This window comes from Malus sylvestris, chromosome 2, assembly GCF_916048215.2.
Source record: "Malus sylvestris chromosome 2, drMalSylv7.2, whole genome shotgun sequence".
In the NCBI taxonomy this organism is placed as follows: Eukaryota; Viridiplantae; Streptophyta; class Magnoliopsida; order Rosales; family Rosaceae; genus Malus; species Malus sylvestris.
The window spans coordinates 15,520,864-15,533,847 of NC_062261.1; the positions used below are offsets into that span (position 1 = coordinate 15,520,864).

At 37.2% G+C, this 12,984-nt stretch overlaps 2 long non-coding RNA genes across 2 annotated transcripts; one reads left to right on the forward strand and one right to left on the reverse strand.

The window, feature by feature from the left end:
- Positions 1–432: 432 nt before the first annotated feature.
- Positions 433–4,281, reverse strand: LOC126600204 (uncharacterized). The gene is made up of 3 exons (XR_007615382.1): positions 3,436–4,281; positions 3,130–3,198; positions 433–1,174 (listed from the first exon to the last, which is right to left on the reverse strand). It is a non-coding gene; the product is annotated as an uncharacterized LOC126600204 (long non-coding RNA).
- A 6-nt stretch (positions 4,282–4,287) lies between these two features.
- LOC126600198 (uncharacterized) lies at positions 4,288–5,637 on the forward strand. The gene is made up of 2 exons (XR_007615380.1): positions 4,288–4,538; positions 5,300–5,637. It is a non-coding gene; the product is annotated as an uncharacterized LOC126600198 (long non-coding RNA).
- The last annotated feature ends 7,347 nt before the right edge of the window (positions 5,638–12,984 follow it).

Genomic DNA, 12,984 nt, shown 5'->3' on the forward strand with positions numbered 1-12,984 from the left:
ATTGTGAATGCACTAATTAACTTTTAGATTTCCCTAAATTCATTGAATTGAATGGACAACGCATCGCAACCAAATTATTCTTCTCAAGTTCCCTATATGAACACCATGATAGAGATACATATCAAAGATCATTAAGTTCTATGAAAATCATAAGCATTGACAAAACATTCGTAACTATGAATTGCATGATACTCTTGCCTAGAATTTACTTAACACGATTGTGACTAGCAATCTCCACTACTTTTAATTATAAGTTCATAACGATTAGGGGAAATTTCCTTATAATTTAGCATCAAATTCATGCATGCAAACTAAGTATGCATCCTTAATCAACACACAAGAATAAGTTCTCAATCAAACAGATAAGTAAATCACATTCATGTTTTACAAAACAATAACTGAAAGTAATCAATTCATATAAAACATATGTCCATGGCTTTGAATTCACCTCTAACTAAAAATGAATTAGTTCCACATGTTCATAACAATTGAAAAGTAACAGAAAATAAACATGTAAATGAAACAAGGGAAGAAAGAACTCTTAGAACTCCAATGGTTGCAGGTGGCTTGCGGCACAAGGTCCTCCTCATCCAATGGAAGCCATGGCAAAGCTCCTTCTTCTCCAAAGTTGCGGCAAAGGGTGTTAATTGGTGTTTTTGCGGCTGAAATGGGGTGTAGAATTATATGGGGGGTGGTGGTCGAAATTATGGCTAAAAACATATATTTATAAGCTATTGTTTGGCCGAATTTCTTGAGGAAAAGGCTTAGGGTTTTCGCACAAGGCTTGGCCCAATCCAAGGGGAAATAACTAGGGTTTCTAGAAGGGTTTGGGGCTCCACTTTTGTAGGGCTTCTAGAAAGAGTGTGTTGTGGCAAATTTCTAACCTTTTAGAAGAGTTTGGGGTGCCACCTTTCTAGGGCTTCTAGAAAGGTGGGTGCATCACATGTATAAGAGAAGATATAGGCCTTCTAGAAGGGTTTTAGGTTCCCTTGCAGCTGATTACTCATCTTCCAAGTCTAAAATTAATTTCTCTATCTCTTTAGCACATTCCTCACTTCATTTGATCTTCAAAAATGTCCATTCCTTGTGCTCCACATGCATGCAATCCATTCCAGCCCAAAATTGCTCTAAAATACTTCAAAATGCACTTTCTTGCCAACTTTGCCAATTAGACCTACAAACAAACGAAAATATCTTAAATCACTATAATAAACACAAACTAATTATGAAAATGCAAGAAAACAAGCTAACTAAGTCGCATAAATATGCTCCTATGAGGGGTCCAAGTAGGCATATATTAGGAAAACCTAACCTTCGAAATATGCATGTATAAATCATAAGTAATTGGAAAAACAATATAGGATTGTTAAGGTGATGGTGGATCCCTAGTGCTTTCTTAACTTGATGTCTACAAAACTGTTTTCTTTTTCCTCATCTTTAGTATCGCAGATTGGTTTACTTTTATTAATTAAATTCATTTTTATTAAAGTAGGACATAAAATCAATCATCTCAAAGTTCTGTTGTACAATAATTAATTGGAATTTGGTTTGCTTCAAATTATTTAATAATCCATGTGGAGAACGACCTTGTGAGAACCGTTCATACTATAATAACCTTGTCATTCTTGCAAGTATTATAGGAGTTTTAACCCTTTTGTGTGTGTGTGGTAAAATCCCTATCAGTCTGCATCTGGAACCTTAGGAATAAGAACTGCTAATGCTAAAAAATTGTAGGTTAAGTAATTCAAAATAATAATACTTGTAGGAATTTCAGATATAATGTAAGATGAATTAGACTCAGAGATGTAAGTGGTTCACCTCTTAAAACTGGGCTACATTCACTGTGGTGCTAGAATTTATATTGATATCAAGACTGAAACCAATGATCGGCTAATACAAGTATGTTCTCCCTCTTTCATTCGTCCGACCTCTATTGGGAGGCCTCCACTCCTTTATATAGGCCCTCAATTAACCCTTTCAGCCTTAAGTTAGCCCACTTTCCATTTAATGTGCCATATACGTAGCATAGGGTGTTGACATCATTTATGTCACTTAGTCCTAACATTCGGCGGGGAAGTGACAACTGCTTAGCTTGGATAACGTGTTTTGTTAAAACAGTACAAGTCAAGCACGTGCTCAGCTTCAGTTATCCAATCTTGCCGACCTGAGCATCATTCTGACTACTATTATGTCCTATCATAGGCATCCCTATCACTAAAAGGTGGTCGTCGAGTGGCCTGATTGTCATCTGGATAGATATGTCACTTGGAGTACGTGTCTTAAAGTTGTTAGTCTACCTACATTCGTGCAACGGTCATTATCCTTCTTACACTCCTCGGGTAACTAAGTTTAAGGACGGTCTGCCGTTGCGCTCAGGCTTGTCCTCTTTTAAGTGCCCTGTGCCTCGGGCTTCGCGTTCTCTTATTAGGCTTCCTGGGGCTCCTTTCTTGGCCGGCCTCACTCTTTGGGCTTCAAAGAGTCTAGCGTTAACAAGAACAACCAGGTTCGAATTAAAATGAAGAGGAATTTTCTCGTGGATGAAAAAACTCTAAATAGCCAAAACTATATCTAGATTAACTATGCTTAAGCAGGTAGTATAGAAATATCCATTGAAACAATCAAGACCGGGAGAACTAGAAGGATCTAAACTTTTAGCTTTTGTATATACCTCTTATAGAAGAGGCACTAGTAAAGCCACATTCTCTTCGTCAGTTACCAAATTCGGAATTACTTTTTCAACTAGCCCAGTATTCAATGTATTATCGTTCAAGGAGAACAAAGTCTTGTAATGTGTCACATTGTGATCTTGAATGGGGACCGGATCATCTAACATTTGGAAATCAACACAAACTAATACCAAAGATTGATGAAGCTTATTGAATTTCACCATAAAGTGAAAAAAAAAGTTTGTATTCTTATCCCCAGAGATAACCAGAACTCGAGAGTTATCCGTAAAAAAAAATTCAAGTAACCTAAGAGCCTCATGTACTTAACCTTCGACTTGCTTTCTCTTGCAAATCTTTCATTAGAGGGACCAAGATAAGCACTTTCCTGCTGTATTACGTCCAAATCATGCAAAGAACTATTCGCAACAAAGTTGGCATCTCCAAAAGAAGACCAGAAGCTTACCTTTAAGAACTCGTAACTTAGCTGCTAAGATGACACTAGATCCCAAAAGTTGGAGCCCACCCCCTGTGTCTGAAACCAATGAAATAAAATCTAAGCTTTCTAACGACATTCTCTGAAAGCGAAAAGGAACTTTTGGCACCACAAATACCAGACTAAAAGACAAAAGAAGCGGGCAATGATCTGAAGATATATGAGACAAGGTACGACATAGTTTGACAATGAGACCCTTTGTTGGAAAATTAAGCACCCCACAAGCAATATAGATAGTTTGAAATTCGGAGCAAGAAATACAGCTAGGCAGGATACCTCATTTTTTTCATGGGTACCCAAAACTCAATTAAAATCTCCAAGTGCAATTCACAATGCGTGACCATGAAAAGAGGAGATGGCCTTGAGTTCTTCCCGTCAAACTTGTCGCTCAATATAGTTGGTCTTGGCATACACCCAAGTCAAAACACAATAAAAAGAATTTAAGGCACATGAGATGATTAGTTGGTGTGAAGAAGTCGAAATAACCTGCACCGACAAATTCTGAACACATAAAAACCAAAGATTGGGCTCCAAGGGACCCTGATTGTTAGTAGCCGCATGGAATAAATGCAAAGAACGCCAAAAAGAATGATGAATAGCTGACTTACCAACAAAAGATTTCGAAATACACACCATCACTGGCGCATAAGACTCCACCAGTTTCAGTTTCGTTCATACCTGACAAGTGGAATCATTTCTCAAACCTTGGGCATTCCAATGAATAATTTTCATTTATGTTTTGTGCTTACCACGTGCTTCCTTGTGACGAAGGCTACAAACTTAGTTGATTTCTTCTTAACAGATCCCTACAGCAGATTCTTAATCTTTGGACGGTTTGAAACTGAAGTAAAACCCTCTTCATCCACAGAAACGACTAGAGTGGATGCAGAGGAGGCAAAAATAGTATTAGTTGGCTTTGAAAGGAGCTCAAAATCAAATCCAAGTTTCTCGACTAGAACTTAAATACCAACGATGTTGTTAGAGGTACCGTTTGGTACATAGGACGGGATGGAACATAGTGGGACGAGGTGTTCCGTCCCATGTTTAGTGCACCCAAAAACCGTGGAACGCGCTGTCGTACGGGACGAAATTTGGCTGATTTCTCGTTCTGCCTTATCCTGGAACGACTGATCCCACGTCCGTAGAACACAAATTTATAATATTTTAAAACAAAATTGCCCCTTACAATATTTACACCATCCAAATCATAAAACAAACCCTAACCATTTTCTGTCGTTGCCTTTCTCTTCCCGTAGACTTCCTCCTCATCATTCTTCCTTATCCTCATCCTCTCCTCATCCTTTCCTGTAGCCGTCGACTGCACCCAGCCAGCACGCAGCAGCTTGAAGCCACTACTATCGCGCTGCAGATTGACCCAGGTATGCGATTGATAGCTTGTTGAATCTCAATTTTTTACTTTAATCGATGACTCTTTTCTGATTCAATGTTTTTGTGCTCGTTTTGTTTCATTGTTTTTCATTTCGGTTGAAAGTTTTCTAGACTTTAGGGTTCCTATCAATGTCTATAAGGATTGCAATTAGATAAAAGGACTTTCTAGAAAAGCATATATATATATTGGTGTCGGTGATGAGGTAGTAAAAAAAGCTGAAGCTTTTAAGGTAAATAATCACTTTTACTAATAACCCAATAATTCTTAAGAAGAACAACCCTAAAACTCGAAAAAGACACAGATGAAGATCCAGAAAACTCAGAGGCTCAAAGGTTGAAGCTTGTTCTGCTTTCCTTCATTTGAGAGAGTTTGGTATTTTTCTACAGATTTGTGAGAGTTATATAGAGACTTTTTTGTAGTATTTGGATTATTTGTGGTTGAGGGGATTGCAGATAAGAGGGCCAAACGAGATAAAGATGGTTGTCTTTTCAAATTCCAGTGTGTGCATTAATTAATTGGGTTTTTTATTTTTTATTTTTATTTTTTTGCTCTGTAGTTGAGAATGAGTTTTCTTTTTTTTGCTCTGTATTTGTGAAACCCGGCTTTACCTAGGATGAAGTAGACGTATGCTCTTCTTATTTCTTCTTATTCACTTTTGTTGTGAATCCTTTTTTTTGTTTGTTCCATTTGGTTGTTTCTTTTTGTTACTGCTATTATGATTATTTTTATTCTCTATTCTAATCTTGGCAGGCTATTCAAAACTTCTTCTGCAAGAACTGTCAGTATAAACAGCATCAGTGCTACGCTTGTGGGAAGCTAGGCTCCTCTAATAAATTCATAACCAGGAACATTTTAGTTATTCTACATTGTTAGTAACAAAGCAATACTGGTGTACAATTTTCTTATTTTGTTTGTTCCTTTCATTTTGGGGATGGGTGCTGCGTTTTTTTTATTCTTTCCTTTGTATGTGTGGTACTGGTACCACGATATATTCTTCTGAATTTAGCTGCTTGGGTTCATTTTCTAGTGTTAGGTATATTGACTCGAAATATTCCACTACACTCTGTTGATATTTTTCTTTGGTCATATATCTTTTATGTCTTTTTGTTGTGCTTTTTACGATGCTATCTTAGGTTAGGGCCTTCATCTTGTGCTTGTAGTTCTTCATCTTTTGAGCATCATTTCTTGTTGGAATTTGTTTTAGTTTTTTATATTATGCTTTCTTCCTTCTTGATTTTCATTCTACTCAATGTAGTCTTGTATTTCAACTTTGATTTGTATTTCAGTACTTCGAAATGGCTAAGTTTTATACATTACAAACTCAATACTATTTCTTTAACGTGCGAGTGTATATTGATTGGATTTTCATGTAGTTAGGTGAAAGTTCTACTTTTGGAGAAGCAAAAGCTAGACTACCTTCTGAGCTTCAGGCTATGGGTCTCCTATACGATCAGGTGCTAAGAATTTCAATGAAGTTAGTGAAAGATATCGATCTGATGCGTATTTTGTCTACCTTGGATGACTCACAGAAGCCAAATTTCATTAAAGTGTTTATGGAGAGCCTTTGAGCATTTGGGGTTTTAGTATGATAAACTTTATCAACTTTTAGTGTTTTCATTATTGCTTTAGCAAGACATTATTTGTTTTTTAAGTCAAGACGAATGTTTGATTTCGGATATTTCATGTTTAAGTTCTGGATATTTCATTTTCTTTGTTTAAGTTCTGAATGTTTAAACCCTAAAACATTTATGACATGCATGATCATTAAACTTATATATTTATCAACATTGCATGACAACCATGACCATAGAGACAGAACCATCTCAACCATCTCATTCATGCTAACCATCTCATCACTTCCAATATTCACTGGCTCGAGGAAGTCTGACTTCATCAACCTAAATCATAGAAGACATAAATTACAAATTTTAAAAGGGTTTGCATGTGGAACACAACATATACCTAATAAAATTTGGACCAAGAAAAACAAATAATGGATAAGCATATAGTGTTCAAATTTGAACAAGTTACAAAAATTAAAAATAAAATAAAAAGTCTCGTCCCATTCCACGCATTAATATTGTACCAAACAACAGACGGAACATGGGTATTTTAGTCATTTAATCTTTTGGTTTCGTTCCGTCCATGCGCTACCAAACGCATAACGAAACAACCATCCAGTTCCGTCCTGCACGTACCAAACATAACATGGAAATCCGTTCCGTCTCATCCCGTCTACATACCAAACGGCACCAGAGAGATCGAAACTTGGTGGTGGGCCATCCAAATTGACAGGGAAACACCCCACCCCTGGTCCCAAAAAAGCACGGCCATTGAGTCATACCATATTACTAAAGCCACAAAAATAGACACCAATCCGGATCCTCTTTGTGAGAATCTCGAGGATTCGTGAATTGTATCCATTTATCGTACAACGTATGGTCAGAAATCATTTTACATATTTTTATTTAAAATTAAACACAAACAGTACCTGATAAAAATTGATCATACGATGTACGATGAACGGACACAATTCACGAATTCCTAGGATTCTCACCAAAATGATCCGGAGAGGATCCTGTTGGAATAGACACAATTCACCTTCCCAGTTAGAAATTAAATTAAAAGTTTGTTTTGGTAAAGTAGAATAAAAGCATCGTCATTCTTATATAAAGTAGTTAACTGCAAAGGTGGAAGGACATTCTTATTCTTATGAGTCAGAATTGTGATAAATCAAGGTTTGAATTTTCTTTAACATAACAAGGTAGTTTGCTTCTGTGGAGTGATGGCAACTAGGGCGGCTATAACCATCAAACCGAAGCCATCGGTTTCCCCTCATCCTTTGTTTGTTTTAAGACAAGAATATACAAGATCGATTTTGGTTTTAGAAGAAGACAAGATATAAAGATAAGAGATGTTATTCCCTAAACAAATTTGTATAGTCAATGTAGACAATTCTCATGATAATTCTCTTTGTGTTGTGAATAATATGTGGATGGCCCACATGAATAGTTTGTTACTATTTATGCACAGTATTTTCACTATTTAGTTGTGGAAAAGTTGTAAAGTGAATAGTGCTTTCTTTTGTTTATATATTTAAAGAAGAGAAGAAGAGGTGAGTGACTTACGGAAGAGGAAGAGAGAAGAGTGAGAGAGAGAGAGGAAAGAAGAGGAAGAAGAGGAAAATGAAGGGGAGATTAAAGAGAGTTATCTTTGTACTCCTATTATTCTAAATTATAATGAAAGCACCACTGCTGCCCCGAGGACGTACTCCAGTCACACTGACTGTAGAGGAACCTCGTAAATTTTGTGTCTTGTTTCATTTATTCCACTGCACCCACAGTCGATTTTACAACACGTTATCAGCACGAAAAGCTCTCATGTCAGTGGAAAGCACAACATCATAAATCTGGTGAAGCATTATCTATCTCTCACCTCGGTCAGCTAAAATCTCCAGAGTAGAGACGGCAAGCCAGACATGTCAAACAGGGAAGATCATCTTGTCAAAATTCCATCAACCTTTCTTTTATCATTTTTCTTTTATCACTCTAACTATTGATGTGCTAATCCTTATCCCTGCTAGACCTGCAATCTATTTTTTCTCTCGTGGACAAGAAAGATGGAGAGATCTTACAGACAAACAAAGGTGCAGCAAAACAAGCAAAGGTATGTCCATTTTTCGTTTCTCCCACCGCGCCAGAAGCGCCCCACCGAATTCCGGTGCGAATTGAAATTTCCAACGACATGAAGTCGTCACGAGATAAGAAAACTCGTATTTGACAACTGGTTTCCAGAGATCCAGAAGAATCTCATTAGACTTGGAAACCCAGATAGTGTCGTTCTCAATGGATCTCGAGGACCTCCATGAATCCTCAGTTGTCTGAGATGGTGATGGCATGACTGACTCCACACAGGCCTCCCTCTCTTGTGCCTTCGTCAACCTCACTGTCATCTATGTCTCTATGGAGAGGTTTTTGCTTTGCGATGCCATGTTCTTCGGGCCATGCAAGAACAACGCCAGTCTCTAGTAGCCTTTTTGGATTGAATTGGTTTGGTGTAACCCCCACAACAACCCAGCTGGTACTGGGTTTCGAGACTGGTAGAGACAGATAAAGAAAGAAAAAGGGGGAAGTTTATGGAATATGCATGGCACCATCTGAAAAAGGCAATAATGCACAACACCATTTGAAAAGGAAAGAAACAAAAGGTTTTGGTGCCTGGTGCATCTGCACCATTTGAATGAAAAATAATAATTAAAAATGGAGAAATGGGGGCCAAAGCTTTGGAAAGATGCGTTGCATCATGTGAAAGAAAACAAAAAACAAAAAGCAAAGCAAAGTTTTTGAATGGTGCACGGCACCATGTGAAAAAATGAATAAGAAAATAATAATAATAAAATAAAGGTAAAGGTTTTTGGATGGTGTTACACCATCTGAAAAGAAAGAAGAAAATATGTATATATTTATTTATATGAATGGTGTTGGCTTAAAACACTTTCACAAGTTCTATTTATTTAAAGTAATTTATTTACAGTGGGTAGAATTATTACCCTTTGCTTTAAAGCTTTGATATTTATGTGAATGGTGCTGAATTAAAGCCCTTGTCACAAGCTTTATTTACTTTACAGCAATTTATTTATCATGGACGGTTTTACCGCCTACTGCTTTAAGTTTTGATTTATGTGAATGGTGCTGAATTAAAGCCATTGTCACAAGCTTTAATTTATTTATTGTTCAATTTATTTACTATGGCTGGAATTACCGCCTATTGCTTTAATTTATTTATTGTATTTATCTTTTGTTACGATGAGTATAACAAGGACTCAGAGTTCCTTGATTAGATCAGAACCTGCAGTTTCTTGATCCTCATCACATAAAATGATAGGACCCGAAGTTCCATCATGCAAAAGGATCAAACATGAAGTCCCTAGATCCTCAAGATCAGACATGAAGTTTCTTGATAAGTACCTTAAGTTTGAAGTGCCACAGTGCCTCAACTTAATTATAATAAAGGTCATAAAAGTCTCAGTCCATAGACTATTTAATAAGGACCAGAAGTTCCTTATGTCCATACTTAAAATGGTTTAGCAGAAGCATTTATTAAGCGGATAAAATTGATTACCCGCGCTCTGCTCATGAAAACGAAATTACCAGTTTTCTACATGGGGACATGTCATTTTACATGACGCATTATTAAGTTCGGATGAGACCAGTTTCCAACCATCAATATTGCTCAATACAACTCGTGTTTGGGAACTAGCCAAACATTATACATTTACGAGTTTTTGGTTGTGTTATCTATGTGCCTATTGCACTGCCACAACGTACTGAAATGGGCATTGATGTTGAACATCATCTATCATTCAATATTTGGAATTCTTGATTGGGGATATGTTTACCGCATGGTTTGCGGACTGTCATTTTGATAAGACAATTTTCCTGCCAATAGGGGGAGAAAATAATATCGTTCCAGAAGAACGATGAGAAAATATCATTCCAAAAGAATGATGAGAAAAGACCGTTCCAGAAGAACGAAGAGAATTTGTCTTATTTTGATTCACGAAGCAATCAATTAGAAAATGAAATATGAATAATTGAATGATGCAACGAAAGTGATGAAATCATATATACTTACTGCAAATGTGCCTACAAGAATTGATGTCTCTGTTGGATAAAATAATGAGACAGTAAATGATTTATCTGTTGCACGCCTGAAGCGTGGCAGATTTTTAGACTCAAAAGGTTCAGTTATTCGAAAGAAGAATAATATGGCACTACTGAACTATTGCATTCCCGAAGCATAACTGTTGCATGCCAGAAGCATGACAGTCGCCGCATGGATACACGTCCCAGATAGGACAATCCACAGACATGGGAATGTTGATGTCTCATACATAGAGCATAATAGACACATAGGTTCCAATGACTCAACTCCCGGAAGTGGAGATTAAAATCCAAGCTCTATAACGCTCAAGAGGAGGTTATGATCCACATTCTCTAAATTATGACTATCCTGGAAGAGATAGCGTCATGCCCTTGAAGAGGCAATGGATATCCAAAGAAATGAAAAGCTTTTATGCATGCGCATGCACATGAGAATATGAGATCACGGATTGATGATAACCAATGTTAATTTTGGTTTTTACAAGTAGCTACTAAATTCATCAATGAGCTGTGTTAATATTGAGTCACGTTCTTTTGTTTGTCGACAAAAAAAAAATTATTGGCCAAAATGGAGAAAGGCAATTCCATTACAATTTTGTAAGAACGTGGGCAAATGAACCTATATATATTTGAATACAATACAAATAGCCAAAAGATATTGAACCAAGGAGGTTATATATGGGCATTTGTAATACAGTGTAATACACTTACATGATATGACACAAGGTTGTAAACAAGTTTATATAAATGGAGAATTATATACGAAGGGTTGTGAGTCGCCCACATTATATCTCCATAAGTAAATCCCTCAAGTATACATGGGAGCAAATTGCTCTGTATAAATTCCAAAGGAAAATGTGTCATGAAGTGTAGAAAACCCTTGAAGGATTCAAATTGCTTGAAGTAAGCCTCTGAAGGGTAAAACATAAAATATGTACTCAATACCAATGGATGATATAAATTGCCTTAGTGAGTACTATCATTATGATATTGTTGCAACATACTAAAATCTCTTGCAAGAGTCAATGACATTAAATTATAACTCTTGAAGAGTTGATGATATTAAATTGGGAATCCTGAAGAGTCTAGAAAAATTATAAAGTGTTGAAGGAATTATTGTCTCAAGCTGCAGATCGAACAATCTACCAACAAGAATCTTATCCATGATATTTATGATATTAAAAGAACCATATGGATTGAAGATTATGAGTTGAATACTCATATGATGAAGACACTAAGAATAATCATTTATCTTCGTGAGGGTAAAGATAAATTAATATTTGGTCCAGAAGTACCACATCTTAGTGAAGTATATGCTTTATTGTATTTGGCACAATACATTGAATGAAATAAAGCTTATTTATTAATATCTCCAAGAAATTACAGATATGTACATACACATGAGTTAAAACAAATAAACAAGATGGAGCCTTCACAAAGGTTGCTCATGTGAAGCCTCAGTACTCGGAAGTACCCCAGAAGGGGGAGGCACTGGAGATTGATCATGTGGCACCCCAGTACTTAGCAAAACACTAGAAGGGGAAGGCATCAGTTGTTTTCGGAATCTAGCAACGAACCTCTGGTGATCACTTTGAATCCGACTTTCGGATTCCTGCAGTTGGACGAGCTTTCTTTTCATGCTCGTAGAGTAACTATTTGCAAGCACGTGTAACACCCTATTCTCGTGCTTGAGCCCTCTGATCTCTTGTTTAAGACTTGCCACATCTGCCATCAATGATTCAATTTGGCGAGTTTGAGCAAGTAGGCGTTGGCCCATATTGGACATAGAGCCAGCACACTGAACACTGAGAGCCAAGGAGTCTTGAACGGCCGACTCTTCAGACCGTTCTGAAAGGATCTTATTATCCCTTAGAGTGAGAAGATTCCTAGCTACCACAGTAGCGGTTATGTTATTCTTCAGCACAGAGTCCCCAACCGTAAGAGGACCATTAGAAGATAAGAAGGACGGGCGCCATATATTATCCTGACGCTGCTCGTCTGTATCACTCCTAAGACTCAAATCTAAGCAAATGTTAGATGGGCAAGTCATTTTTCAGAAATGATGAAGGAAAAACAGAGGTCAAATAAAATTTCAAAGGTGCAAGATAGGGGAAATTTCTACAGGCAGCAACTTTCTGAGCATACTCTTGAACACAATTGATGTCTCTATAAAAGAAGAGGCAGCAGAGCCACTTGTTCAAAGATCGATGAGGCACCGCTCTTCGAATTTCAAGAGCCAGATTTTCGTGAATAAAATTCATTGGCATTTTTCAGATGTAATCTCATCTTTTCAGATATCGCGTGCAACTTTGTCAAAGATCTCTGACAAAGTTAAAAACGCGTAAATCTTACTGTTCTATTTACACCATAGTTGTTGACAAGAGTAAAAGCACAGCACCACCACTTGTTATTGAGAAATCTCTATATATGTCAACCTCTGTTCTCCATAACAAGGCAGACCTGCAACACTGCAAGAATACCTAACTCTTCCTCATCTCCGAGAATGCATCTTCAACATAGCATCTCGAAATACTCAGTTTTCTTCCTCTCCGAGAATACCTCTTCAAACATGTCACACCAGAGCAAGATTATCACATATCTTCAGGGACCAGAGCAAGATTATCTCATATCATGCAATCTCCCTGTCCTTTCCTTTGTCCTTGTTCTTGCCTGCAAAGACAAGGATAAAGAAAGCAATATGTCGGAACCTCCACTCAAACTCCCGGTAAGGAACCGACTGCCTGGAACATTTCTTGATTGCTTACCTAGCTC